Here is a 27,949-nt window from a genome sequence, read left to right as displayed (position 1 = left end):
GGCATTTTACTGCTGGGAAAATGATCCAAAGTATGAGGATATCTTTCCACTGAAGCAGAATATCTTTCCCCAGTGAGGTGGGTTGGACTCGGGTAGAAAGCATCTACTTAGAGTAGAGTCCAAGTATTATTCTACTAAAGAATACCCACCACATAGCCAAACTACATCCCTCTTCTCCATATAAGTCTCCCAAGCTATGGAAAGATGTAGGATTGTGAGGCACCAAAATCAGCCATCAGTTAGTAGCTCAGAGTGGGAGAAAAAGTGTACCAGTCTTATTAATGGTGGTGGTGGTTTAGTCACTAAGTCATGTGTCTGACTCTTGCAACCCCATGGACTGTAGCCTGCCAGGCTTCTCTGTCCTTGGGGTTTCTCAGGCAAGAATACTGGAGTGGGTTGCCATATCCTTCTCCTGGGATCTTCCTGACCCAGGGAATCAAACCCAGGTCTCCTGCATTTCAGGCAGAATCCTTTTTTTTTTTAATTTATTTATTTGTTTTAATTGGAGGCTAATTACTTTACAATATTGTGGTGGTTTTTGCCATACATTGACATGAATCAGCCACGGGTTTGCAGCAGGCAGATTCTCTACCAACTGAGCTACAAGGGAAGCCCAGAGAGAAACTCAAATCAGGTACAGTCTTTCAGAGCATATGCAAGACCATGACTGAAACCAAGCATGTGCAGAATGAAGAAAACAAAAAATACATCTATAGCATAGCACATGTACAAACAGTTATACAAACCTGCTAGAGTTAAATGAAATAAATACAGTGTTCACCAAAAAATCCAAAGGAAAAACTGTAACCCAGATAGCCCAAAGAAAATCTCACAGTTGCTTCACAATCAAGAAGAAACTAATAAGAACACATATTCAATAAAGTCAGATCCCAAAGACTAGAAGACAAAAGGGATATATCATAATACATCTGAGGAAACAAATTGAGGACCAAATGAAAATCATTATTGATTAAGTGACTAACCAAATATAAGGTAATGGATAAACCCCAGATTGTCTTAGTGACATAGTAATATCACTTGTGATAATGATAGTGTATATGAATGAAAGAGATGAGAATAAAGTAGCTTTCAAAAATCTTATAGGTATGGAACACAGCTAAAGTTCATTCAACATAAGTGTAATTTGTGCCCCTGAATGGAAGACCCAAAATATGGAATATATCATATAATATAGGAGGAATTCTTTAAAATGAAGCATTGAATCTGTATATGAAAAAAAACACAGTATATTTCAGGAAATTTATAATCAGAACATGAATTTGAGATGTGTCCTAGATAAGCTGATACACTTGTAAGAAAAATAATTCTTTAGACATTCAGGTAGCAAGATACTATCAAAGGGAAAAGACAGTGATAAAAATTCTCGACATTAAAAATACTCCAAAAATACTAAATTCACTGAACTCGTACTGTGTGTGTATTTAAGGATGTGATGGGGATTACAGAGCTGGAGGAATTGCTTAAAAAATTAAACAATGAATTCATGAATGAAAAAACTGTAAAGGATGTGGCTGTGAGCATTTAATCCTCTCTGAGATAACGTGAATGTTAAACAATTTTGGTAATAATTGGCAACCAAGAGAATGTAAATATATAAATCCAGACAATTTAAAAATTGTAATATAATTAACAAAATAGCAAAGTTATAGAGGAGAATTTGGAAGAAGCATGAGAATGCTAATACCCTCATCCCTCATTGAAACCAGGGAGTTAGTTGATGCCAACTAAACTAAACATGTAGTTAGAAATTATTCTAGTTTTAGTTTTTTTCAAAATTTTCTTTTTTAAAAAAATAGATCTTTTAAGAAATATACCTGCTAACAATTTTTAAAATTCAATTTGATTACTGCTATTCTTTCACATTTAATTAAATGATATCCTATAAATTAATAAACAGATGAATCCCATTTTTTAAAATGTCTTTGTTTCTGTCATCAGTTTATCTTCTTCCACGTATACACATGAACATGCCCTCACACATATGCAATTTCTAGTTTGTAGGTTTGAAATAACTTTTTCCTTCTTTTTTTTATTTTCTATTTTTCTGCATTGTTTTAATTCTCTGTACTGAGCATATCTAGCTCTTCTGAAAATCAGTTCAGTTCAGTTCAGTCGCACAGTCGTGTCCAACTCTTTGCAACCCCATGGACTGCAGCATGCCAGGCTTCCCTGTCCATCACCAGCTCCTGGAGCTTACTCAAACTCATGTCTACTGAGTGAGTTCTGAAAATAATGGAGCAATTATTATTTTCTTTTTAAAATAAAGACAGTGAAGATAGGTTGAAAGCAAACGCGTCGATATGTTAAGGTGTTGCCACAATTAAACTTTGGGAAGCTGTGAATGTAGCTTTTTATTCTATTCTGTATTTTTTTGAAAAGTTAAAATATTAAAAGGACTTAGTAGCTGATGTCTAGGTATCTTTTTACTTTAGTTAGAAGATACTTATTAGAGACCTGCAAGGCTTCTCAAAAATAAAAGTCATATAGTTTATGTTCCATATTCCCATGTATTAGGAAGTCAGTAAGCAAGAAAAATATTTAATGTGACCAAAATTTTTGTCAAAAAGCATATGCATTAAAATACATGCACTCTTTTCCTATAAAGAATATTAGATTTTCCATAAGAACATATGGACTTTTATATATCTTAACAGGTTTAATAATGTAACATCCAAATCCTCTAATAATTAGAAGCTAGAAATTGAAGGGGAGATGTACAGACCAAAGAGTAATAGGTGATAGAGTGATTGCAGTAACAAGAAGAAAAAGAGCTGACTGCCTAACTGAACGAGGAAATAAGCATATTATAAATGAGGAAAAAATAAAAAACAGAGAAACAAGAGCCAGAACATCATCATGGTTTGAGAGGACTTAGCGCAGGAGTAAATTTTTCTGCTCACCTCTGTAGTTCTTAAGCACCACATACTGTAGAGAACACAGAATTCCATAATCCTAATTATGATCCTGAGTCATTAAAAGATCATGTGTTGTATATTTAAAATAGGGACTTCCCTGGTGGCTCAGTGGTAAAGAATCCACCTGCCAATGCGGGTAACGTGGGTTCAATCCCTAGGTTGGAAAGATCCCCTGGAGAAGGAAATGGCTACCCACTCCAGTATTCTTCCCTGGAAATCCCATGGACAGAGGAGCCTGGAGGGCTTCAGTCCATGGGGTCACAAAGAGTCAGATATGACTTAGCAGCTGAACAATATCAGCAATATTTAAATTAAAAATTCAGAGATATTTAAATTATATTTTGATATACCCATAAAAATTGTTTTGGAACTTAAAGAAGTAATTTTTTGATTATTTGAAAAAATAACTTGAATATCCTCACTCCTAATGATGCTGAATAAATGAGGCATTTCTCTGATTATTGATTTACATTTTGTTGCATGAAAACAATGCAATTAGCATACAGGCACATAGCATTAGTCTTGTCTATTCTCTTTCTAAGTAGTGGATGGTAATCTTCAAATAAATAATTACCCTTCTTTTTAAGTTCCTTAAAACAGCAAATGCATAGAATATACCCCCTTACTTCATAGTTTAATAACCTACATTCTCCAGAAGGGAAAAATGAGTACATTTATTACCTGAATTTTGTGAGGCTATAAATATTACTGTAGAAAACCTAATTGGCTGATAAAACTTGAAAAAATGAGTGCACAGATGCTCCATTTATTTTTTTCCTTCAAATCTTTCCACCTATGTATCACACCATATGCTGTTGACAAAGGAAGACATATCCTGGTAGAACTGGGCTTATAAAAACCTTTGTGAAGTTCTCAAATCTAATCATGGTGAATGACAGCATCTTTCTGCTGCTTATCAGGTTATTGTTTCCATTTACAATGCTCTCTAGCCATTTTTGAATGCATATTTAACAGAATTTGAGAGCTGGCAAGTAGTCTCAGTGATTTTCCATTGACATCAACAGAGAGAAAGATTGTTCTCAATGAGATTTGTTTAGTGACAACACATTTGTCAAAACCTTCCTAAGATCCAAGCACTTAACGGTTGGTGCTCAGTCTATCTGACTCTTTTGTGACCCCATGGACTGTAGCCCACCGGCTTCTCTGTCCATGGAATTTTCCAGGCAAAGATACTGGAGTAGGTTGCGATTTCCTTTTCCAGGGGATCTTCCCAACCCAGGGATCGAACCCACATCTCTTGCATCTCCTGCTTGGCAGATGGATTCTTTACCACTGCACTACCTGATTGCATTCTATTTAAAGTGAGAAAGAATTGTCTCAACTTATAAACTAAGTCTCAGTCTTGGAAATAAGCTTTAATATGTATGCAGTGAGGAATCAGGATGTTTGCGTTCTAATGGAGATTTCTTAGTGATTAGAAATATTACCCCACTGTTCCTTACTAGAATAGATGATCTCAATAGCGCTTTCTGGACTCTAAAACTTTATGATTTATTCACAGACTATTCATGGACTCTAACATGGTCATGCTGCTTTTTAAAACAGTAACTATAACAGAAATGTGGAGAATGTATTTGTAGAAGGTAGAGATGAATTTAGAGATAAAAAGCTGTCTGCTAGTCTGCATGAGATACAGTGAAGCTCTAACTTTGGGACAGAGTAGAGAGGAGAGCATCAAGTCCAGAGGTGTTTGGGGACTATAGTTGAGCAGAACATAGTAAACCACTGAATGCCGTGGTAAGAAAGAAACTGGAATTTGGCTTGACTACAGTGGGGGCTATGTAAATAGTAGGTCCATTATGAGGATGTAGATTAAAATGAATAAATTTATGTACAGTATGAAATGTCTTTGAGACATTGGCTGGAGCTAGTTAAAAGATGAGAGAGTAATAATGGGAGAGAAGATGAGACTAGACAGATTTTGTTGGAAGACTCATTATAGGCTAATTAGGAATCAATGAAGATGGGGACATTGAAGACCAGGAAAAAAGAGGTGAGAATCAGGGGAAACTGAAGAGTAAGATTCCGAAGGAAAAAGCGGGAATAAACTAATACATTTGAAGCCTCTAATTTTGAAAGGAGGGAGACTTCTTTGCCTGAGGTAGGAGGGAAGAGTGAGTTTGGGTTTACATCAGTTCAGAGGTGGGAGTTAGAAAATGTATATAGTTCTACAAAGCCTCTCTATTATCTGGAAGCTTCTGGTTGCTTAAGCATACAGTGTCTAAAGGTTATACTTGGAATCACTGTCCATTACGTGGCTGAGCCAAAGTCTTCACTGTTTCCCTGACTCTCATTGGCAGGTTCTTCAGAGTCCTAGTGTGTTTTATTGTAATATCCAAGATATGCCAAGAGGGGAAGAATTCAGTTGAGGAAATGGTTAGTAACTCCTTCAAGCCCTCATATACTGTGTTTTTCCAAAAAGAAGAGAATTGAAGTCAATACTAAAATGCTCAGGCAAATCAAGAAACATAATTATAGTCTCTGAACAAATTAGTATTCCAAAGATCACCTCAGACTATCCGGTTCCCTTTTATAAAATCAATTTAATTAGTGTGTGTGCATTTTAATAAAAAATTTATCTCAACCTACCAGATTGAAATTGCTACCAGTAAATATTGTACGCATCCTTTTCTTGGTCTGAGTTACAGCCACTTTTGCTATGCTTTTTGAATCTTTTAAATGGTTTCAGAAAGCTTTCATTTTAAAAGTAAGAGTTGAAGTTCAGCCAGTCCTTGTCAACTAATGATGTATTTTCAGGCACTTTTTCCTTTACCTGCCAACATTCAGAGTAAAACAGTTCATATGTAAATGTATATGGTTTAGTAAGCCATCCTGTGGAGAGTAAGAAAGCACCATCTCTTAAAGGATACTAGAGCCAAAGATTTTTTTTTTTTTAAATAATAGATATTGAGACTGTTATTTTTATGTTTTTATTTAAGGACTGTTTGGTGGTCCTGATTTTCACCTATTTTGAAGTAAAATCATTATGTTGCAATTGGGGAAAACATGTCTTTCCACCTAAGGAAGGTTAATGTGGTCTCTTGAAGTTTTTCAAGTACATATTTTTAGTTAATTGAATTTATTGCATCCAGATGGGTTTTCCCACTTCTTGAGTGCAGCCTGTGTTCTGTTAATAACATTTATGAAACTAGCATCTCCATAGAAAAAGTGTAATACAGATAGCTAGACTTATAGACATACATAAGTATGTATGTCTACATGCATATCACAAGACACCTCTACATAGATTTTATGGAAAGAAATCAGAAACCTATCCATGAATAACAATTGAAATATTAAAGTGATTTTTTTTTTTTACTTGTCATTTCTGCTTTTGTGACTGCCATTGGGAAAAGTAATCATTTGGTTTAACTTCATGTAGTTTCAGGACTTTTTTTATTAACTTATTATGAACATTTACAGATTGAGTTTTCTAATTCCCTGTCAACTTAGATGATGAACTGTTAGCAGTTTTGAACTTTGTACTTAAAAGAATAAATTTAATAAAGGAAAGGATTTTAGTGCAAATCATAAACTTCTAATGAATGTACTTTTCCTATTATTATGAGCCTTTTTAAAATTGGCACTCTTTATGTTAGTATTCAGAGGCTAGATCTCAGAACAATTAGTTTTCTTTGTTCATATATACAAAAGTGCAAAGTATATCTTTATTTTTATTTCTATAAGGATTTTAATCTGAAATCTTTTCAATTGTCTGATGCACTTTCTCCAAGGCAACTTTGAAGCAACCCGATGTACAAGTTTCTTAGGTCTTAAATATGCCTTTCTTTGAAGATCTTAGGGGACTAATACAGGTTGCAGAGAACAAAGACCTGTCGTATGTACAGGGTCACTGGACCTGAAGCCCCTTTGAAACCTAGACGCTTTCCCAGTCAGAAGGTGGGATGCAGAAGAGATGGTGTTGAATTGTCAACCTAACCCTCAAAGGCAAAACACCCACAGTTCAGTCTAAGCAGTCACCTTTACATGTCCATTTATCAAAACTAAATTCCCTCCTGAAACATGAGCAAAGCTGTATAGGACTCTTGTTTACAGCAGAACGCTGGTAATTACTTTTTGATTTCTCTTTTTCAGACATTGAAATTTTATTTTTGGCATTGGCTCAAGCTTTCAAGATATATAATGTCTCTGTCTAATGTTCATTTTAGAGTTCACAATTGTTTCATTTTTATTATTTTCTATATTTTTTCTAGTGTCAAATATAATTTATGGTTGATATAAAAGAAGTTTTAGATATAATATGGCCCAGATTAAGAACCCATGCCTGGGTATATGGTGAAAACTAAGTAAATTCATTGTAGGATACAATAAGCATTGGTTACGATCTTGCTACATAAATTAAGCTCCATTTATTGGTCCCAGGTCAGCTATGTCATTTTCTGCAACTTATATGCACCAAACTTCATGTTTTTTATCTCTAAAATAAATCAAATATTATTTTCTTCATAAGATGCTTGAAGAAAGTAAGAAAATGTTCAAAGTACCCAGCAAAGCCAAGTGTTTAATAAACTTGATCTATGTCTTTAAATGTTGCAAAATACCCTCAGAGCATAAAGGCACATTTGATAGTTGGCCACCAGCTGGGTTCCTCAGCTGTGGGAGCAGAAGTATGTATATTTCCCGGTAAGGACACAGAAAGTGGGCCAAAAGAAGCAAGTCTAGGCTGGTCTTTCAAAAGACCATGTCTCAGGTATTTGATTGTTTTGAGCCATTCAAGCTGCTTGTCTCTTGGCAGCTGATAGGTCTAACAAAAACAAAAGAACATAATGAGAAAGAGGCATCTAGATCCAGATACGTAGTTTTGGATACAAAAAAAATTGTAGCAATGGTGGGACCAAGGAAAAATGAAATTCTTGTGCTATGAAGTAATGTGTTTATAATTATCAAGCTTGGATACCCATTTGTATGTTTCTGTATTGATGGATCTCTGGGGATACAGACATTTGAGTTTTATACTTCTTTTATTGTGATAATCTGACCAGAAAGAAAGTGTGAAAGTTTGAAACCTTGAGATTATAATAAGGTTGCTTATTATAAATATATAGCCTATTTGTATGTCCTTGGATGTACCATCTTCTCTGTGTCATAGTGTCTCTGGCTAAATAAGGCAAGTGGAATAAATTATAGACCAGGTAAAAGTTCCAAAAATGTATGGTTCCTTGTATTTTTTTTAGGACAAGATATAATACTCTTTTAAATCTTTCCTTCACACAAATTTATTCTACTTGGTTTATAAATAAGCTTTTTTATTGTAAATCTCTATTCATGCATCTAGAATAGAAGCAAGAGGTAGTGATGGTTGACACAGAAAAAGTCCGTGCTTTTCTAACATTGTAATAATAATAAAAATAGATAACATTGTTGAGCTCTTAATATATGCAAAGTAGTTTGCTGTGTATATTAATAAGCTTTATCATATGTAAACCCAAAATAACTATTGACCTACAAATGATAGAGAGGTTGAGAACAATAAATGGTAGCACAAAAATTCAACCAAGTCTAACTTGCACCCTGTGGATGACAAACATTTCTGAATGTTATTCAGGGTATCTAAATCTTATTATTGGATTGTTTCTAGGTGGTATTCATCTTAATATTTGCTGTTCATTTCTTCCTTATACTTATTTGTGCTACTCTAAGTATGAATGCCTTTCTCCTAGTTGATAGCGTTGCTTCTTATAAAACATCTCAAAATGGATTTGATTGTTTTGTCTTTCTATAGGATGATTATTAATACTTAAAGTCTTTTCATAAAAAAGAATAACTGAGGGAGAAGGTGAGGGTGGGACGTTCTGGGAGAATGGCATTGAGACATGTGTATTGTCATATGTGAAACAGAGCACCATTCCATGTTCGATGCATGTGACAAGGGCTCAGGGCCAGGGCAATGGGATGATCCAGAAGGATGGGATGGGGAGGGAGGTGGGTGGGGGGTCCGGGAAGGGGAACACATGTAAACCCATGGCTGATTCATGTCAATGTATGGCAAAAACTATTACAATATTGTAAAGTAATTAGCCCCCAACTAAAATAAATAAATTTATTAAAAAAAAAAAAAAGAATAATATTCTTTCCCTAAAATTAATTTGATTATAGTGAATAAAACATCATAGCCGTATTTTTGTAATATTTGAATGTCCCATAGTGATAAATGGATAGAAACTTGAAGATTTCTTAGCACATGTGTGCATACTCAGTTGTGTCCAACTCTTTGCGACCCAATGGACTGTAGCCTGCCAGGCTCCTCTGTCCATGCAATTTTCCAGGCAAGAGTACTGGAGTTGGTTGCCATTTCTTACTCCAGGGGATCTTCCCAACCCAGGGATTGAACCCACATCTCCTGCATTGACAGGTGGATTCTTTATGACTGAGCCACCTGGGAATCTTTATAGACCTATGAAAATTTTAATGGCCTTTGAACCATTTTCCTATGTCATACCAGAATTACTAGAGCATATCTAGATATCCACAATGTAAAATAATGAAGTTGGACCCTTACCTTACACTATATATAAAAATGAATTCAAAATGTATCAAGGACCTAAATTCAAGAGCTAAAACAATAAAACTCTTAGGAGAAAATATAGGGTAAAATCTTAATGACACTGTATTTAGTATTCCTGGAAGATATACAAGTGGTCAATAATCACATGAAAAAGATGCTCTGCATTTCTAATGTTTAGGGGAAATACAAATCAGAATGTCATGAGACACTACTTTATGCCAACTAAAATGGCTGTATGAGAAACAACAAACAAGAGACAACAAGTGTTGTCAGGGCCATTGAGAATTAGGGAGCCTTGTGTGTTACTGGCAGAAATGTAAAGTGCTGCCACCATTGTGGAAAACAATTTGGTAGTTCCTCAAAAATGAAGCATAGTGTTGCCATATGATGCAGCAATTTAACTTCTCATTATTTACCCAAAAAAATTAAAAGCGGGGACTCAGATACTAGTATATCAAGGTTTATAACAGTATTATTAGCTAAAAAGTAGAACTCAGGTGTCCAACATCAAACAAGCAGATGAATAAAGTATGTTATATACTTATAATGGAATATTATTCAGCCTAAAATATAAATGAAATTTTGAATGATGAACTTTGAAAATGTTATTCTAAATGAAGTAAGCCAGATACAAAAGGAAAAATAGTTCTCTATATAGTTCCACCTATATGAAGTAGCTAAAATAGGCAGATTCATAGGAGGAGAATGTGGACTAGAGGTTGCCATGGCCCAAGGGAGAGAAGGCAGTAGGGAGATTTTGTTTCATGGATACAGAGTTCTGGTACCCATTAAACAAACAAACAAAAAATAGTACCCCCAAAAAAAGCTTCTGCAGTGGATGGTAGTGATGGTCACACATTGTGAATGCACTTCATGCCAATAGATTGTACTCTTGAAAATACTTGAAAGAATAGTTTTCTTGTTATGCATTTTTTACCACCATGAAAAACCATTTTACTGCAAGAAAAATTATGAGACATTTATCCACAATATAAGTATATTTTCTATTTATTAACCTTGTACTTTGAGTGTCAATCTGCTGCTAACTACTTCTACTTCTGAATTTATAAACTTGATACCCATACAATGATGCCTAGTTATGTGGTTGCTGTATAGTAACCAAAGTGGAACCAGAGGTCATATTCCCAACATCCGTTGGATCATTGAAAAAGCAAGAGAGTTCCAGAAAAACATCTACTTCTGCTTTATGACTACACCAAAACCTTTGACTGTGTGGATCACAAAAACTGTGGAAAATTCTGAAAGAGATGGGAATACCAGACCACCTGACCTGCCTCCTGAGAAATCTGTATGCAGGTCAAGAAGCAATAGTTAGAACCAGACAGAATAACAGACTGGTTCCAAATAGGGAGAGGAGTACGTCAAGGCTGTATATTGTCATCCTGCTTATTTAACTTATATGCAGAGTACATCATGCAAAATGCCAGACTAGATAAAGCACCATCTGGAATCAAGATTGCTGGGAGAAATATAAGTAACCTCAGATATGTAGATGACACCACCCTTATGGTAGAAAGTGAAGAACTCAAGAGCCTCTTGATGAAAGTGAAAGAGGAAACTGAAAAAGGTGGCTTAAAATTCAACATTCAGAAAAAAAAGGTCATGGCATTGGGTCCCATCACTTCATGGCAAAAAGATGGGGAAACAGTGGAAACTGAGAGACTTTATTTCTTTGGGCTTGAAAATCACTGCAGATGGTGACTGCAGCCACTAAATTAAAAGATGCTTGCTCCTTGGAAGAAAAGCTATGACCAACCTAGACAGCATATTAAAAAGCAGAGACATTACTTTGCCAACAAAGGTTAGTCTAGTCAAAGCTATTGTTTTTCCAGTAGTCCTGTATGGATGTGAGAGTTGGACCAAAAGAAAGCTGAGCACCAAAGAATTGATGCTTTTGAACTGTGGTGTTGGAGAAGACTCTTGAGAGTCCCTTGGACTGCAAGGAGATCCAACCAGTCCATCCTAAAGGAAATCAGTCCTGAATATTCATCCTAAAGGAAATCAGCTGAAGCTGAAACTCCAATACTTTGGGCACCTGATGTGAAGACCTGACTCATTGGAAATGACTGATGCTGGGAAAGATTGAAGGTGGGAGGGGAAGGGAACGACAGAGGATGAGATGTTTAGATGGTATCACCGACTCAATGGACATGAGTTTGAGCAAGCTCTGGGAGTTGGTGATGGACAGGGAAGCCTGGCGTACTGCAGTCCATGGGGTCACAAAGAGTCAGACACGACTGTGCGACTGAACTGAACAAAAGTGGACATACTATATTGAAATGATAATCGTTATAACTAATGTTCATTGGGTACCTACTCTGTACCTGATACTGTTTGTTTTCTTCAACTACTTTAACTCCTTAATGTTTACATCAACAGTACTAGGGACTATTTTTTTGGTCATTTTATAGGTAAAGACACTAAAGCTCAGAGAGGTTAAGTAACTTTACTAAGTCACAGTGATAGCTACTTAGCAGGCCTCAGTTGTAACACAAGATGGCTAGCTTCTAAGCTTGTTATTTTAACCAATTTCAATTCTATCCTGTATTTGCTATAATGTTCATTCTTTGGCTCTGATTTGTTTTTTTTCTCATTGACTAATCTTAACACCAGTGAATCTGATTATTCATTAATTAATTCAGTCAAGAGATTTCATACTTGCTATATGCATATGTTCTTCCTAGCCCTGAAAATACAGTGATGGAAGAGACAGAACTTATGTTGTAGTAGTTGGGGAAAGAGGAAATAGATAATAAGTAAATAAGCAAGTAAAGCCAGTAAGATAATTTTAGATCATTTTTTAGTGCTATGATGAAAACTGGATGATCTATGGTAAGTGACTGGAGGCTGATGACTGACTTGAAGGGGATGACCAGGGAAGGGCCACGGTGCAGTGTGAGGAGCAGAAGCCCGAAGACTGAGAAGATCTGGAAGTAGAGATTCCACCCACAATAAGCAACAGGCACAGTTCTAAGAATGACCTCAGTGAGGAGTCAAAGGAAGGTCAGTGTGGCTTAAAATATAACAAGGACTTGGGGACAGGGTTGTAAAGTAATGCATAAGATAGGTATGCTGCCAGAGCTCAAAAGGCCTTGAGGGCCAAAGAAGGAAATTGTTCTTAGTGACCCCGTGGACTGCAGCACGCCAGGCTTCCCTGTCCTTCACTATCTCCCAGAGCCTACTCAAACTCATGTTCATTGAGTCGGTGATGCCATCCAGCCATCTCATCCTGTGTCGTCCCTTTCTTCTCCTGCCTTCAATCTTTCCCAGCATCAGGGTCTTTTCCAGTGAGTCAGCTCTTCGCATCAGGTGGCCAAAGTATTGGAGCTTCAGCTCAAGCATTAGTCCTTCCAGTGAATATTCAGGGTTGATTTCCTTAAGGATTCACTGGTTTGCTCTCTTTGCTGTCCAAAGGACTCTCAAGAGTCTTCTCCACCACAGTTCAGATTAGACCTACTGTTGTACTGTGTGCTGTGAGAAACCATTGGAAAGCTTAGAGCTGGGACATTAAAGATCTGTTTCATTTTACAGAACTCTGTCTCACAGTAGTGTGGTGAAGCAGCTATAGGAGGCCAGAATGGAAGCAGGGGAAATGGATACTGCAGGAGTTCAACAGCAACAACAAAAAAAGATAGTGATTTGAGTAAGGGCAGGTGAGGAAGAGAGAAAAACTTCAGTGTCATCTTCAGAAGGTAAATTGGACTTTTTGGAATGAACTGTATATATATATATATGCATATATATATATATACACACACACACATATACATATATATATACACACACACACACACATATATATATATATACATATATATATATATTATAAACGTATAGAGAATGTTGACCATTCAGAGCTTAGGAAAGGACGGGGATTTAAAAGAAGGGGATTCCTGCTCCTTTTACTGGGCCAGAACTACAGAGCAAATTTCTCACTCATAATATGGCATCTTCAGCTCATTTTCCCTAGGGAGAACCTTTCCTTCCATCCATCCTTCCCTTTTCTGACTGAGTCTCTGTCTTAGTCGGAACTGAAGAGAATATTGAAAGGAAAATGTGACAAGCTCACAGGATAACTGGAAGAGATTAAAACATTTTACAATGAGGAAAGTGTATAGAAACTCTGGTATTTCAGAATATCAGATAAAAAACACAACACAATCCTCCAGAGGTACATCCGGGAACCATTACTAGCCTCTGTTAAATTTTTCTGTTCTGCAGGAAGTAAAACTCTTGAGTTCAGAAAAGCTCCTTCTCTCCTCTTTGTCAACATTCCCAGAAGTGATTCAAATTAAATGAATCTGTTGTCTGGGTGGCAGAGATCATGTCCAGTGGCATTGGTCTTGCATGCCCACATTTATTTGTTCATCTATTATATCATTTCTGTGTGAAAGGTATTCTACCAGATGCGTGGCAACCAAAAATAAAAAAATTGCATGAACCCTTCTAAATTTGAGTAAATTTATCAGACCACAACCCTATCTAATCACCAACCCCATACCCTGTTGATTCTCTTTTGCAAACCAGCACACTATGGCACTGGCTGAAAACATTTTTAATCATAGGCTTATCTGCATCTAGTGACCTAGGGGTAAGATATTTGTGGTCTGATTGGGGAGTGACCACATCCTGTGGTTTAATGTTGTGTGTTTTTTTTTTCCTTTGAAGATTCTAAACTTAACTTTCATTTGATGTTTCCACTGACTTATTTATAGTAATAGCTAAGCATTTATGCTTCAAAAATTTGAATTGGTATATTTTTACATATCATATGGGTGTTTGGTTACATTGTACTTGATGATGTCCTACTATGTTATATATTTTCTAGTTTTTTAAGGTTAAGGATCATCATATCCATCCACTAGTATATGTCTCATACATAGACACTTGGTAAATACTTGTTTTAAAAAAAATAAATGTGCAAGTGACTGGAAAGACAGAAGTTTTATATCCCCTCTTTAAAGGAACATTTTAATAACAGAAATTCTCCGTACTTCCACTTCTCTGTTTTAAATGATTTCATATTTGCATCTACTCTTTCCCAGTAATGTTTATTAAGCTACTTCTTTTTCAAGTAATGTTTTTGAGCTACTAATATACCTCAGGCATTGTGTTAGACTCTGGTGTTAGGCATAGGAGATACCAAAAAAATGAATAAGACATGGTCCTTGCCATTCCTGATCTTGAAATACAGTTAGGGATTTAGGTGTAGAACAGATGGTCTCAGTGTCATGTGTAATGTAAATCAAACAAGCACAGTGTGTTGTTAGTCGGTTTTAGGGAAGCCTTCCTGGAAAAGCCTTGGGCTTCTTTCTTAAAGAAAGTGTAAACTGAAGAAAAACAGAATCTAGGCCATCTAGGCATTATCAGCAGGGAATCATTAAAAACACATGGGGATATAATGCATGTAGCTGAAGTCCAAGGCAACTTGTGTGAAATAGAAAGAGCTCTGCAAGAGAGCCACCCCATGAGGTCTGTGTATGCAATGGTAAGGTCTTGAAACTATATGCTTTTGAACTGTGGTGTAGAAGAAGACTCTTGAGAGTCCCTTGGACTGCAGAGAGATCCAACCAGTCATCCTAAAGGAAATCAGTCCTGAATGTTCATTGGAAGAACTGATGCTGAAGCTGAAACTCCAATACTTTGGACACCTGATGTGAAGAACTGACTCATTTGAAAACATCGTGATGCTAGGGAAGATTGAAGGCAGGAGGAGAAGGGAATGACAGAGGATGAGATGGTTGGATGGCATCACTGACTCAGTGGACATGAGTTTGAGTAGACACCGGGAGTTGCTGATGGACAGGGAAGCCTGGCATGCTGCAGTCCATGGGGTCACAATCGGACACAACTGAGTGACTGAACTGAACTGAATGAGTCTTAGCTTTAGAGAAGAAGGTCAGTAATGCCTTGACATTGTTCTTGAGGCCCATATGTGCAAAACGCCCCTAGTAAGAAGACATAGAGAATGGGTAGCCATGGAAGAGCTAGTAGCAGGGAAGTCACAGGATCATATTTGCTTTTTTAGGCAGATCGTGCTGGTTGCAATGTGGGAAAAAGTGAAAATGGAAGAGGGTGACCAGTCACAAAAATGATACATTTCTCTAGTTTAGAGATTATGTGACCGTGGCAGCAGTAGGAAGAATGAAAAAAATATTAGAGCGACTCAAGAAATATTTAGAAGGCAAAATTAACAGATCTTATTAACTGGGCTTCCCTTGTGGCTCAGGCGATAAAGCGTCTGCCTACACTGCGGGAGACCCGGATTTGATACCTGGGTCAGGAAGATCCTCTGGAGAAGGAAATGGCAACCCACTCCAGTACTCTTGCCTGGAAAATCCCATGGACGGAGGAGCCCAGTAGGCTACAGTCCATGGGTTCGCAAAGAGGCGGACACGACTGAGCGACTTCACTTCACTTCACTTCTGTTAACTGATAGAGAAAGAAGGATAAAGTTAGTCAAGCATAATCAGCCAGGTCGTTGGCTTGGTTAACTTCATTGTACTATTAAATGAGATTTGGGATATGGGAGGAGAAGCAGGTCTTGTTATAAAGACAATAAAGTTAATTGAATTTAAGGTGCTTTGGGGACATCCAAGCTCCATATTCATTGTCATGCAAAGCCAGTTTGAATCATAGGAAGTATCGTTTTCACAAAAGATCATCTTATTCCATGTCAAAATTTAAGGAGGTGACCGCTAGGGGAAAAAAAGGAGTGTTTATGAATGAGACAGGAAAATTCCTAGAAGCAGACTCTCATGGAAACAAGAAAATATGAAACTATTGGTCGGGAGTGTTAAAAGCAGTGCAGACCCAGTGTAAGGTGAAGAGTGACACACAGAGATGTGAGAATGCTGATGAGTGTTCTGGTGCTATCCCCTCAGTGTGGCATGGATGAAGAGATCACTGAGATCAGGAAGGGGCTTGGAGGAATCAAGACGCAGGGATTCTTTTTTAATTCTTATTTTATATTGGAGCATAACTGATCAACAATGTTGTGTTAGTTCTGGGTATACAGCAAAGTGATTCTCTTATACATCTACATACATTTATTCTTTTTCAAATTCTTTTCCCATTTAACTTATTACAGAATATTGAACAGAGTCCCCTGTGCTAAAGAGTAGGTCCTTGTTGGTTTTCTGTTTTAAATATAGCAGTGTGTACGTGTCAATCCAAACTCCCTAATTATCCCTCCCCACCACCATTTCCTCCTGGTAACTGTAAGTTCATTCTCTAAGTCTGTGAGTCTGTTTCTGTTTTGTAAATAAGTTCATTTGTATCTTGTTTTTTTTTTTCAGATTCCCCATATAGGCAATACCATGGTATTTGTCTTTCTCTGTCTGACTGACTTCACTTGGTATTCAACATGGTCATCTCCAGGTCCATCCACGTTACTGCAGACGGCATTATTTCACTCTTTGTCAATGGCTGAGTTAATACTGTGCTGTATATATGCACCTCATCTTCTTTATCCTTTCATCTACTGATGGACTTAGGGTGCTTCCACATCTTGGCTATTGTAAAACAGTGCTGCAGTGAACGATGAAGTGCATGCATCCTTTCCAACCATGTTTTTCTCTGCATATATAATCAGGAGTGGGATTCCTGGATCACATGGTAGCTCTAGTTTTAGTTTTTTAAGGAACCTCCATACTGTTCTCCGTAAAATCTGTACCAATTTACATTCCCACCAACAGTGTAGGAGGGTTCCGTTTTCTCCACACCCTCTCTAGCATTTGTTGTTTTTAGACTTTTTGATGATGGAGATTATTGTGCTGGGAAAACTGGAAAGTTATATGCCAAAAAAAAAAAAAGAAATTGGAACACTCTTTAAATACCATACACTCTTTATTAAATACTATACACAAAAATAAACTCAAAATGGAGTAAAGTCCTAAGTATAAATCTATTATAAAACTCTTAGTGGAAAATATAGGCAGAACACGCTGACATAAATCTTTTTGGATCCATTTCCTGTATTAATGGAAATAAAAATAAAAGTAAACAAATGGGACCTCACTGGTGTGAGGTGATACCTCATTATGGTTTTGATTTTCATTTCTCTGATATAATTAGAGATGTTGAGCATCTTTTCATGTGCCTCTTGGCCATCTGTAGGCCTTCTTTGGAGAAATGTCTCTTTAGGTCATCTGCCCATTTTTTGATTGGGTTGATTATTTTTTGATAGTGAATCACATGAGCTCTTTATAAAGTTTGGAGGCTAATTCCATGTCAGTCACATTGTTCACAAATATTTTCTCCCATTCTGTGAGTTGTCTTTTTGTTTTGTTTATGGTTTCTTTTGCTGTGCAAAAGCTTTTGAGTTTAATTAGGTCCCATTTGTTTACTTTTATTTTTATTTCCATTAATACAGGAAATGGATCCAAAAAGATATATGTCAGCGTGTTCTGCCTATATTTTCCTCTAAGAGTTTTATAATAGATTTATACTTAGGACTTTACTCCATTTCGAGTTTATTTTTGTGTATAGTATTTAATAAAGAGTGTATGGTATTTAAAGAGTGTTCCAATTTCTTTTTTTTTTTTTTTTTTTGGCATATAGCTTTCCAGTTTTCCCAGCACAATTTGCTGAAGAAACTGTATTTTCTCTGTTGTATATTCTTGTCTCCTTTGTGATAGATTAGGTGGCCATAGGTGTGTGGGTTTGTCTCTGAGCTTTCTGTCCTGTTCGTGGATCTGTATTTCTGGTTTTGTGCCAGAACCATACTGTCTTGATTACTGTAGCTTTGTAGTATAGTCTGAAGTCAGGGAGCCTGATCTGATTCTTCCTGCTCTGTTTTACTTTCTCATGATTGCTTTGTCTATTTGAGGATTGCTGTGTTTCCATACAAATTGTAAAGTTTTTTGTTCTAATTTTGTGAAAAATGCCATTGGTAATTTGATAGGGATTGCATTGAATCTGTAGATCACTGTGGGTATTATACTCATTTTCACAATATTGATTCTTCCAATCTAAGAACATGGTATATCTTTCTATCTGTTTTTGTCATCTTGATTTCTTTCATCAGTATCTTATAGTTTTCTGAGTAACAGGTCTTTTGCCTCCTTAGATAGATTAATTCCTAGGTATTTTATTCTTTTTTGTCTCAGTGTTAAATTGGATTGTTTTCTTAGTTTCTCTTTCTGATCTTTTATTGTTAGTATATAGGAATGCAAGAGATTTCTCAGCATTAATTTTGTGTTCTGGAACTTTACCAATTTCATTGATTAACTCTAGTAGTTTTCTGGTGGTATCTTTAGGATTTTCTATATAGTAGTATCCTATCATCTACAAACAGTAGCAGTTGTACTTCTTTTCCAACTTTTATTCCCTTTATTCCATTTTCTTCTCTAATTACCATGGCTTGGGCTTCCAAAACTATGTTGGATAAAAGTAGGGACTAGAATTCTTTTTGAGGAAAAATCATACGCCATGGTCACAAATTCTGATATATGTATAAAGTGTAAGTTTATACTTTAAACTTATGTTAGCTATTCTGGTCCTTGCCTGCAATCTTTGACCTTGTCATCACCCAGAATTGCTTCAAGGAACTAAAAGGGTAGAATGAGGCAAGAGCTAAGTAGACAGTTAAGTCAATGAAAATAATAAATGGAGGACATGTGGGAGGGGGTGGAGGTGACCATATATAAGTGATAAGGGTAACAGTTGAGGGGATGATAGATAGTAATATGGCACATGGCATAAACCTCAGAGGAGTAGGGTTTTCTACAAGTAAATGAAAGAAACATATATATTTACATTTTTACAATGATATGCATGTACTGAATTAATATAAGGTTAACATTTTATAAATGGAAAAGTAAATATTTAATAGATACAAATGGGAGTTTAAAAGAAGCATGAGGAGTGTTTATTTCATAGATTTCACTAAGAGATTGTTAACTTCTAAAGCTAGCTTCCTTTTACACCATCACAGTCTATATTTTTCACGAAATTCTTCCCTCCCCACTTTTCCAAGGACTGCTAATGTTAAAATTTGCTTAAGCAAAATACAGATCTTAACATTGAGTAATATTTAGGAGATTTATGACACTGTGCTGAATTTTCTTGTTCCTTCTTGTTCTTTTTTTTTTTTTTTGGAGGATAATTGTTTTATAATGTTGTGGTGGTCTCTACTGCATATCATCACAAATCAGTCATAATTATAGATAAATCCCCACTTGTTCTTTATACAGCACTGAATATAGGTACACCGCAGACTTGAATTAACTAAAATAGACTTCTGCTACCACCTCTGCTCTCTCTGATCTTGAGAGGTGCCTCCTAGTAAATCATCTTTCCTTCTTTACAACATTAGAGAACTTCAGAATAACCATCCATCAATATACCCATCTAGCAACCCACCATTTTCAAGCTGGAGATGCAACAAGACATTGAAATATCCTTGGGTTTCCTTTCTAGGATCCCACAGAGTGATTCAGTGTGTCAGCAACTCTCTTTTCCCTGTGGAGCTGAAGACAAGAAAGGGGAAGGATACACAGGAGAAAGCAGAAGTGAGGCTGTGTCAGAGACAGAAAGAATGCTCTTGGTGAAAGGAAACTCATATGTTAGACTTGAAACCTCAGGTCCAGAGCGTCTGAGTGTGTTTTTCATTTGGCATCATGCTAAAGTTGATTAGCATTATGCTTACTTAGCATTTATATTCCAAGGATGAATTGTTATCACTAATAAGTCCTACAAATACAGTGTTTAATATGTATGTAAGAATATATTTCATCTTTAAATCCACATCTGAAGATCATGTTGTCTTCTTGATGACTAGTGATAAAACTACTACTGTGAATTAGGAATTTGTAGTTCTGCAGCTGGAGAAGGCAGTGGCACCCCACTCCAGTACTCTTGCCTGGAAAATCCCATGGACAGAGGAGAGTGGTAGGCTGCAGTCCATGGGGTCGCTAAGAGTCGGACACGACTGAGCGACTTCACTTTCACTTTCCACTTTCATGCATTGGAGAAAGGAACTGGCAACCCACTCCAGTGTTCTTGCCTGGAGAATCCCAGGGAGGGCGGAGCCTGGTGGGCTGCCGTCTATGGGGTCGCACAGAGTCGGACATGACTGAAGCGATTTAGCAGCAGCAGCAGCAGCAATTCTGCAGTAATTTATTAAATTAAACCTTATGTTCCTGAGAAGCTAATTGTATATTTTAGAAAAAATCCATTAAACCAAATGATTAAACCAATAAATTAAGCATTAACACAGCAGCTTGTGCATAATAAACAACAAGTAATTTTTACTCAGTGAACAATTAATTAAATTTAAGCACCGGTCTTCTTACTGAACTATTGTAATAAAAATGGAGGCAATCTAAGATTGGGTAGATTTTTGTAGGTAGCAATTAAGTACAAATTTGTTACTCCTTTTGTATGTTAGCTTGAATAAGAAACATTAGTACATGCACTTAGAGTTCAGGTGAGAAAATTTGATAATTTAGGTAATTTGACGGATGATAAGCTGCCTTACATCCCTTTTGGAAGGTAGTATAGGTAATGCACAAATACACAAATAGGTGATTCATTTTTTTAAATTGACAGTAACTGAATGATCTAGGTCTTTCTATTCTAGATAAACAACATGCAGAGAAAGTAATTATAAATGAGATTTCAAATAAGTACTTAACACAGTAATTTGACTGTAGCATTTTGACGTAAGATTCTTAGCTATTTCTTGAGGGAACTCGGACAAAGAAGTTACCAAAACCAGAGGAATTGCTTCTCATTTGCAGAGGGCTCAAAGAAGATTCTGTTCCATTTTATCTGAAAGAAGTGTAGCTTCCTTTCCTTAGAAAAAATAATCCATAATTCAGAAATGTGGCTATTCAGCTAATTATTCTGAATTCCTATAGCTTTACCATGATTCTCATTTTTTTTTTTTGAAATTCATTCAGCATTGTGTAGCCAATAAAAAGTTAGGTAAAATTACCATAGCAAATGGAGCTCTGTGTTTTTGTCACTTATGAAGTAAATGGGTGCGTGTGCAAGTGTGTGCATACTCATGTGCAATAAATCATTCAGTAGTATTCCAGAGACCCAACTAAAAATACAAAGTAAAAAAATAAGAAATCCATTGTCTAATAAGTGTAGTGCATTGGCAATAGAGTCTTCAAGCTGAAACATGAAGAATTTGTGAGGATGAGTGCTAAACCTAGAAACAGGTCCTAAATTACTTATTTGCTATTGACTAAATCAAAACATTGGGAATATAACCAAGACTAATTCTTGGTGTATTTGTAAAAATAAGATTACTTTCCTAGGCATCCCTTCAAGAAGCATTATTTCTGTAACCTGTGTGAAAATTAATCCAGCATTTTATTTTTTTAAAAAACACACTAGATTCTAGTTTGAGTCTTTATTCATGTATTTGGGGAAATGTTGTGATATTAGAAATTAATTTATGACCAGTTTCCAGTGTGAAAGCATGACCACTAGAGTATACCAAAAGGAATGTTGGTTAAAAGTAGGAAGTTTTTTAGCATCTGGAAATCCCTTTAGTAATAGGTATTTACAGAGTATTCATTGTGAACAACAGAAGGAAACTACATAGGGACCAAATAAGAAGAGATTGAGATTCCTTTTTCCAATCCTTCTGACCACTTTCTCTTTCCATCTTTCTCCAACTAAACTCAGATTTCTGCCTTGGCATTACTGTCCCATGTTTCTTCCTGGCCTACTCTTCCTCATTTATGTATTAATAAATTCCTTCTCCAACAACCTCTCAATCTTGAAGGTTTCTCTGACCCCCAGAAAGAATTTATAATTCTCTCTTCTGTGAACTGATTACCCCCTCCTGTCTTTTCACTTTTCCTGTATGCAAAGAGCATGACTTCTTGAATTCATATAGCTGTAGTGTAAAGCCCTCTGTGAAAATGGAGAAAATGGCAGGAATTTTTCATAAACTCCATCAGGTGACAAGCTATGAAAGGACCCCCAGCGTTGCTGACATTGGGCATCCATCAGTGTAATATTCCAAGGTGGATGGTACTTGCTGCTTATTTATCAGTGAGCTCTTAACAGGGTCCATATTCATGCTAATTTTTCTTCATCACACCAAAAAGATGAGTATTGGATGAAACATTTTTTACTTATAGGTGCACATGGTTCCTACGTAAATGAGAAGATTTTCTAGTTACTAGGATTTGCCAGGTCTCAAGGGTTTAAAAACAGACCTATGCTTTAAAGCATATTTCACAGAAAGATAATTTTCAATTTATTTTTCTGCTTTTTCCAGTAGAACAAATGGTTGATGATAAAACTTACAATTTGATTCTTTGTATCTCTATCTGTTGGTTTGGGCAAGTCTTGTACATATCAGGGATACAGTTCAGTAATATTTGTAGAATTAGCTTGTAAAAGATTCTGAGGTATAGATGACAAGCTTAACTCCTCATAGTTATTTGTACTATCAGGAAGAAAACGTTAGAACACATCTGTCTCTAACTGGAGAATTTAGTGGGAAAATTCATGTTATTTCCTGAATTCACAAAACAGTTCAGTTCAGTCACTCAGTTGTGTCCAACTCTTTGCGACCCCATGAACCGCTGCACGTCAGGCCTCCCTGTCCATCACCAACTCCCTGAGTCCACCCAAACCCATGTCCATCGAGTCGATGATGCCATCCAGCCATCTCATCCTCTGTCATCCCCTTCTCCTCCTGCCCTCAATCTTTTCCAGCATCAGGGTCTTTTCCAATGAGTCAGCTCTTCGCATCAGGTGGCCAAAGTATTGGAGTTTCAGCTTCAACATCAGTCCTTCCAATGAACACCCAGGACTGATCTCCTTTAGGATGGACTAGTTGGATCTCCTTGCAGTCCAAGGGACTCTGAAGAGTCTTCTCCAACACCACAATTCAAAAGCATCAATTCTTCGGTGCTCAGCTTTGTTTATAGTCCAACTCTCACATCCATACATGACCACTGGAAAAACCATAGCCTTGACTAGACAGACCTTTGTTGGCAAAGTAATATCTCTGCTTTTTAATATGCTATCTAGGTTGGTCATAACTTTCCTTCCAAGGAGTAAGTGTCTTTTAATTTCATGGCTGCAGTCACCATCTGCAGTGATTTTGGAGCCCAGAAAAATAAAGTCAGCCACTGTTTCCACTGTTTCCCCTGTTTCCCCATCTATCTGCCATGAAATGATGGAACCAGCTCCATGATCTTAGTTTTCTGAATGTTGAGCTTTAAGCCAACTTTTTCACTCTCTTTCACGTTCATCAAGAGGCTCTAGTTCTCCTTCACTTTCTGCCATAAGGGTGGTGTCATCTGCATATCTGAGGTTATTGATATTTCTCCCAGAAATCTTGATTCCAGCTTGTGCTTCCTCCAGACCAGCATTTCTCATGATGTACTCTGCATATAAGTTAAATAAGCAGGGTGACAGTATACAGCCTTGACATACTCCTTTTCCTATTTGGAACCAGTCTGTTGTTCCATGTCCAGTTCTAGCTGTTGCTTCCTGACCTGCATACAGGTTTCTCAAGAGGCAGGTCAGGTGGTCTGGTATTCCCATCTCTTTCAGGATTTTCCACAGTTTATTGTGATCCACACAGTCAAAGGCTTTGGCATAGTCAATAAAGCAGAATTACATGTTTTTCTGGAACTCTCTTGCTTTTTCGATGATCCAGCGGATATTGGCAATTTGATCTCTGGTTCCTCTGCCTTTTCTAAAACCAGCTTGAACATCTGGAAGTTTGCGGTTCACGTATTGCTGAAGCCTGGCTTGGAGAATTTTGAGCATTACTTTACTAGCATGTGAGATGAGTGCAATTGTGCGGTAGTTTGAGCATTCTTTGGCATTGCCTTTCTTTGGGATTGGAATGAAAACTGACCTTTTCCAGTCCTGTGGCCACTGCTGAGTTTTCTATATTTGCTGCCATATTGAGTGCAGCACTTTTCACAGTTTCACAAAACTATAAACAGCAGTAAGTAGCTTGCAGCCACATAAGCTTGAGTCTTTCCTTTGTAAACATTTGCACACTCAGAGGGATCAACAGTAGCAGAGAGTCTGCTGGTCTCCTGAATATTCAAGACTGATACTTGGCATCTTGGAAAACTTCAGTGTTTTAGAGCATTGTCTTACAGGGATGAATCATTGAATCACTAGGCTCCCTCATCTGTCATCTCTATTCCAGGATTCTTTCTGGAGTAACGTTGGTCAGAAATATGTTAGAATTTTGGTTTGTGGGTATAAATTCACCCATAATTTGCAGTCACTTTGCTGCTTTCATAAGGTGATCCAAGCATTTTATGGCTAAATTTGTGGCCCATTCGTCTGGTGGCTAAAGCCAACTTTTAGATGAATTACTGAGATACACAAACTGTTTCAGTCCAATTAACTTGTGAAACCAAACGTAGCTGCAGTGATATTTTCAGTCAAAGGCAGTTGCCTTGGCATTAACAGTGAAAACAGGAATTGACAGGAAAATCCAGTAGAACCTCAGCAGCAATCCTTGGCTGGTTCAGTATATGTAAAAAGATTAATGATTTGTAGTTGATGAGGTGATGATGATCACTTAGTAACATTCATCAGAGTGTTAATGGCAGAATCTTTTTTTTTTTTAAGTGATTATCATTTTTCTCTGGTTATCCAGGCATAATAAATAACAAAATATGGGCAAAACTGGTGGTATTGCAAGAGATTTTTTAATGGCAGTGATTTTAATATGAAGCTAAATTTATAATGGGCTTCTCTTGTGGGGCTAGTGGTAAAAAACCCACTTGCCAGTGCAGAGGATGTAAGAGAGAGACATGGGTTTGGTCCCTGGGTCAGGAAGATCCCCTGGAGGAAGGCATAGTAACCCACTCCAGTATTCTTGCCTGGAGAATCCCATGGACGTAGGATCCTGGTGGGCTACAATCCGTAGGGTTGCAAAGAGTCAGACATGACTGAAGCAACTTAGCACACCTGCAGATTTAGAATAATCTTGTCCATGTTGTAGTGCTTGAAACTTAGTCTAGTAAATGACAAGGCACAGCAAAGTATCAAGATTTTAGTTTATCTTTTATGTAGCAGTACTTCTGATAGCTTTACTGAATTCCAATTGTGCAGCTAATAGATAATTTCTCCACAGTACTCAAACTGTTTCTAATCAGGTAGACTTTTACACTCTTTTAAAAACATAGTTTGTACATATTCTCTTATGATTCTTCAGAATATCTATAGGATATGTAAATGTATAAATGGTGATTGCTTTCATTCTTGTTTTTGGTTTTTATTTTTATGCACATTAGAGTATGGCCTATCAAGTACCTTGTAAATACATCTTGATCATACATGTATGATATGTTAGAAATCTCATTTCTTAAAATGAGAATCTGTATATTTTTTTATAAGTGGGACATTATACCCAGTAAGCCCATTATGTATATATGGGCTTCCCTGGTGGCTCAGTGGTAAAGAATCTGCCTGCCAATGCAGAAGACATGCGTTTGATCCCTGGGTTGAAAAGATCCCCTGTAGAAGGAAATGGCAGCCCACTCTAGTGTTCTTGCCTGGGAAATCCCATGGACAGAGGAGACTTGTGGGCTATAGTCCACAGAGCCACAAAAGAGTCAAAGGTGACTTAGCAACAAACAGCTAAAAAATGTGTGTATATATATATATATGATATATGCAAAACTGCTGTTGCTGCTAAGTCACTTCAGTCGTGTCCGACTCTGTGCGACCCCATAGACGGCAGCCCACCAGGCTCTCCCATCCCTGGGATTCTCCAGGCAAGAACACTGGAGTGGGTTGCCATTTCCTCCTACAATGCGTGAAAGTGAAGTCACTCAGTCGTGTCTGACCCCATGGACTGCAGCCCACCAGGCTCCTCTGTCCATGGGATTTTTCCAGGCAAGAGTACTGGAGTGGGTTGCCATTGCCTTCTCCACATGCAAAACTAATATATATAATTTATAGATTACTAAAAATATGGACATCATAAAATATCAATGACTTCGTTATTTTTTTAAAAAAACTTGCTATAAATATATAAATTGACTTCTTTTTAAAATGTGACTAGGATATGCAGTTAGCTTGGATAGGTGAAGCAGAAAATTAAGCAAGAATGGAATTTTTCTCTCTCTGATTTATTTATACTGCAGATTACCTGAGTGTTGAAAAATATTTCTCCTTTGCTCTTGTATCTTCAACTGAAGATTATTGTTCCCAGACTAGGGGGTCCAGGCTGTAACCAACTCCCTTCAGCCAGATCCCTCACCTCCAAGAATGTCTTACACATTTGTGCTTGGGCCCAGCTTCAGCTCCAAGGACTGGAAATCTAAGGAACCAGAGCCCCTGCTTGGCAAGGAAGCCTGTTGCCTCAGTAGGGCTCTCACCACATACCTGGATGGATTGTCAGTTATTTCAATTTTTTTTTCTTTTTATATAGGCACGGGCACTGTGATGTCCATTGTTGTGTCTTCCTCTGGAGATGTGAGTGCATCATTCTTCCTCAGAAAATACATTCAGTTGCCAAACAGGATTTTGGTGAACTAAGACTGGGACTGGTGCAAAACTATGTAACTGCAAGTCATCAGTTGCCGAAGAGCTAATCTGCCCCTTAGTGTACTAGGGGGCTTCCCTGGTGGTTCAGATGCTAAAGAATCTGCCTACAATGTAGGAGACCTGGGCTCAATCCCTAGGTCAGGAGCCTTGATATACTAACCCCAAGTCAAAAAGGATATGTTCTATGATAAGACATGACAGAGGCAAACAGTTCTGCTGATCTCCAAAGAGAGCTTGCACAGCCTTAAATTTCAATTTTAAGATTTCTGTTAGGACTTACAAAGGATTTTAGAAATGGCTCACACAGACACTGAAGAAAGACCATTTACTTTCACATTTGATATTCCCAGGATGTGATCGCTTTGTCTGCCTCACTGACTGTCTTTGGGTATTCCAAAGAGGTTCTGGGATCATGGTAGTCATATCTTGGTGAGTAGGGGGTAACATGAACCGAATTACGCATGGAACTTTGTCAGATACAGATAGAGCCTGTTGGTGTGTCTGTGCCATTCGGAACAAACTCTGGGCATGGGCACTCTGCTTAGAGAGTAGAATAAGGCTGGATTAGAGCTCTCCTTTTGTTCCCTTGGCTTGTGCCTTTTTGTAGAGCACAACTTGTAACAAACCTTATCTGATGGCTCTGAATAGGGGAAAAAAATGCTGTATTCTCTCTTTGCATTTTATGAATAGGCAAAATACAGCACAGAAAAATCTTGACCTGACCTGACCTCACACAGTTGGCTAATAACAAGCCAGTTGATATTATGTTGAATCTGCTTCATTCTCATGAGCATGCTGCCTAAAAGTGAAAAGTAACAGTGGAACAAATTATCACTTGTAACAACTAGCTGATGTAGAACTTTTCATTAGCACTTGAGATTATGGTATGGATAACTTTCTCAATCTTTCTGGAACTCATAAAGGAATAGGAAATAGCAAT

General features: G+C 37.1%; 1 protein-coding gene and 1 long non-coding RNA gene across 27 annotated transcripts in view; both read left to right on the top strand.

Moving 5' to 3' along the window:
- Window positions 1–27,949, top strand: part of CAMK2D (calcium/calmodulin dependent protein kinase II delta) — a 314,058-nt gene that overhangs the window by 194,687 nt on the left and 91,422 nt on the right. The gene's annotated exons all lie outside the window — the stretch shown is intronic.
- Window positions 10,121–17,322, top strand: LOC145504447 (uncharacterized). The gene is made up of 3 exons (XR_014052209.1): window positions 10,121–12,507; window positions 13,036–13,196; window positions 16,803–17,322. It is a non-coding gene; the product is annotated as an uncharacterized LOC145504447 (long non-coding RNA).

Source organism: Giraffa tippelskirchi, chromosome 1 (assembly GCF_054371585.1).
Source record: "Giraffa tippelskirchi isolate mGirTip1 chromosome 1, T2T-mGirTip1v1.2.pri, whole genome shotgun sequence".
NCBI classification, from domain to species: Eukaryota; Metazoa; Chordata; class Mammalia; order Artiodactyla; family Giraffidae; genus Giraffa; species Giraffa tippelskirchi.
The sequence above is the reverse complement of the archived record's forward strand: the minus strand, read 5'-3'. Positions and strand labels throughout refer to the sequence as shown.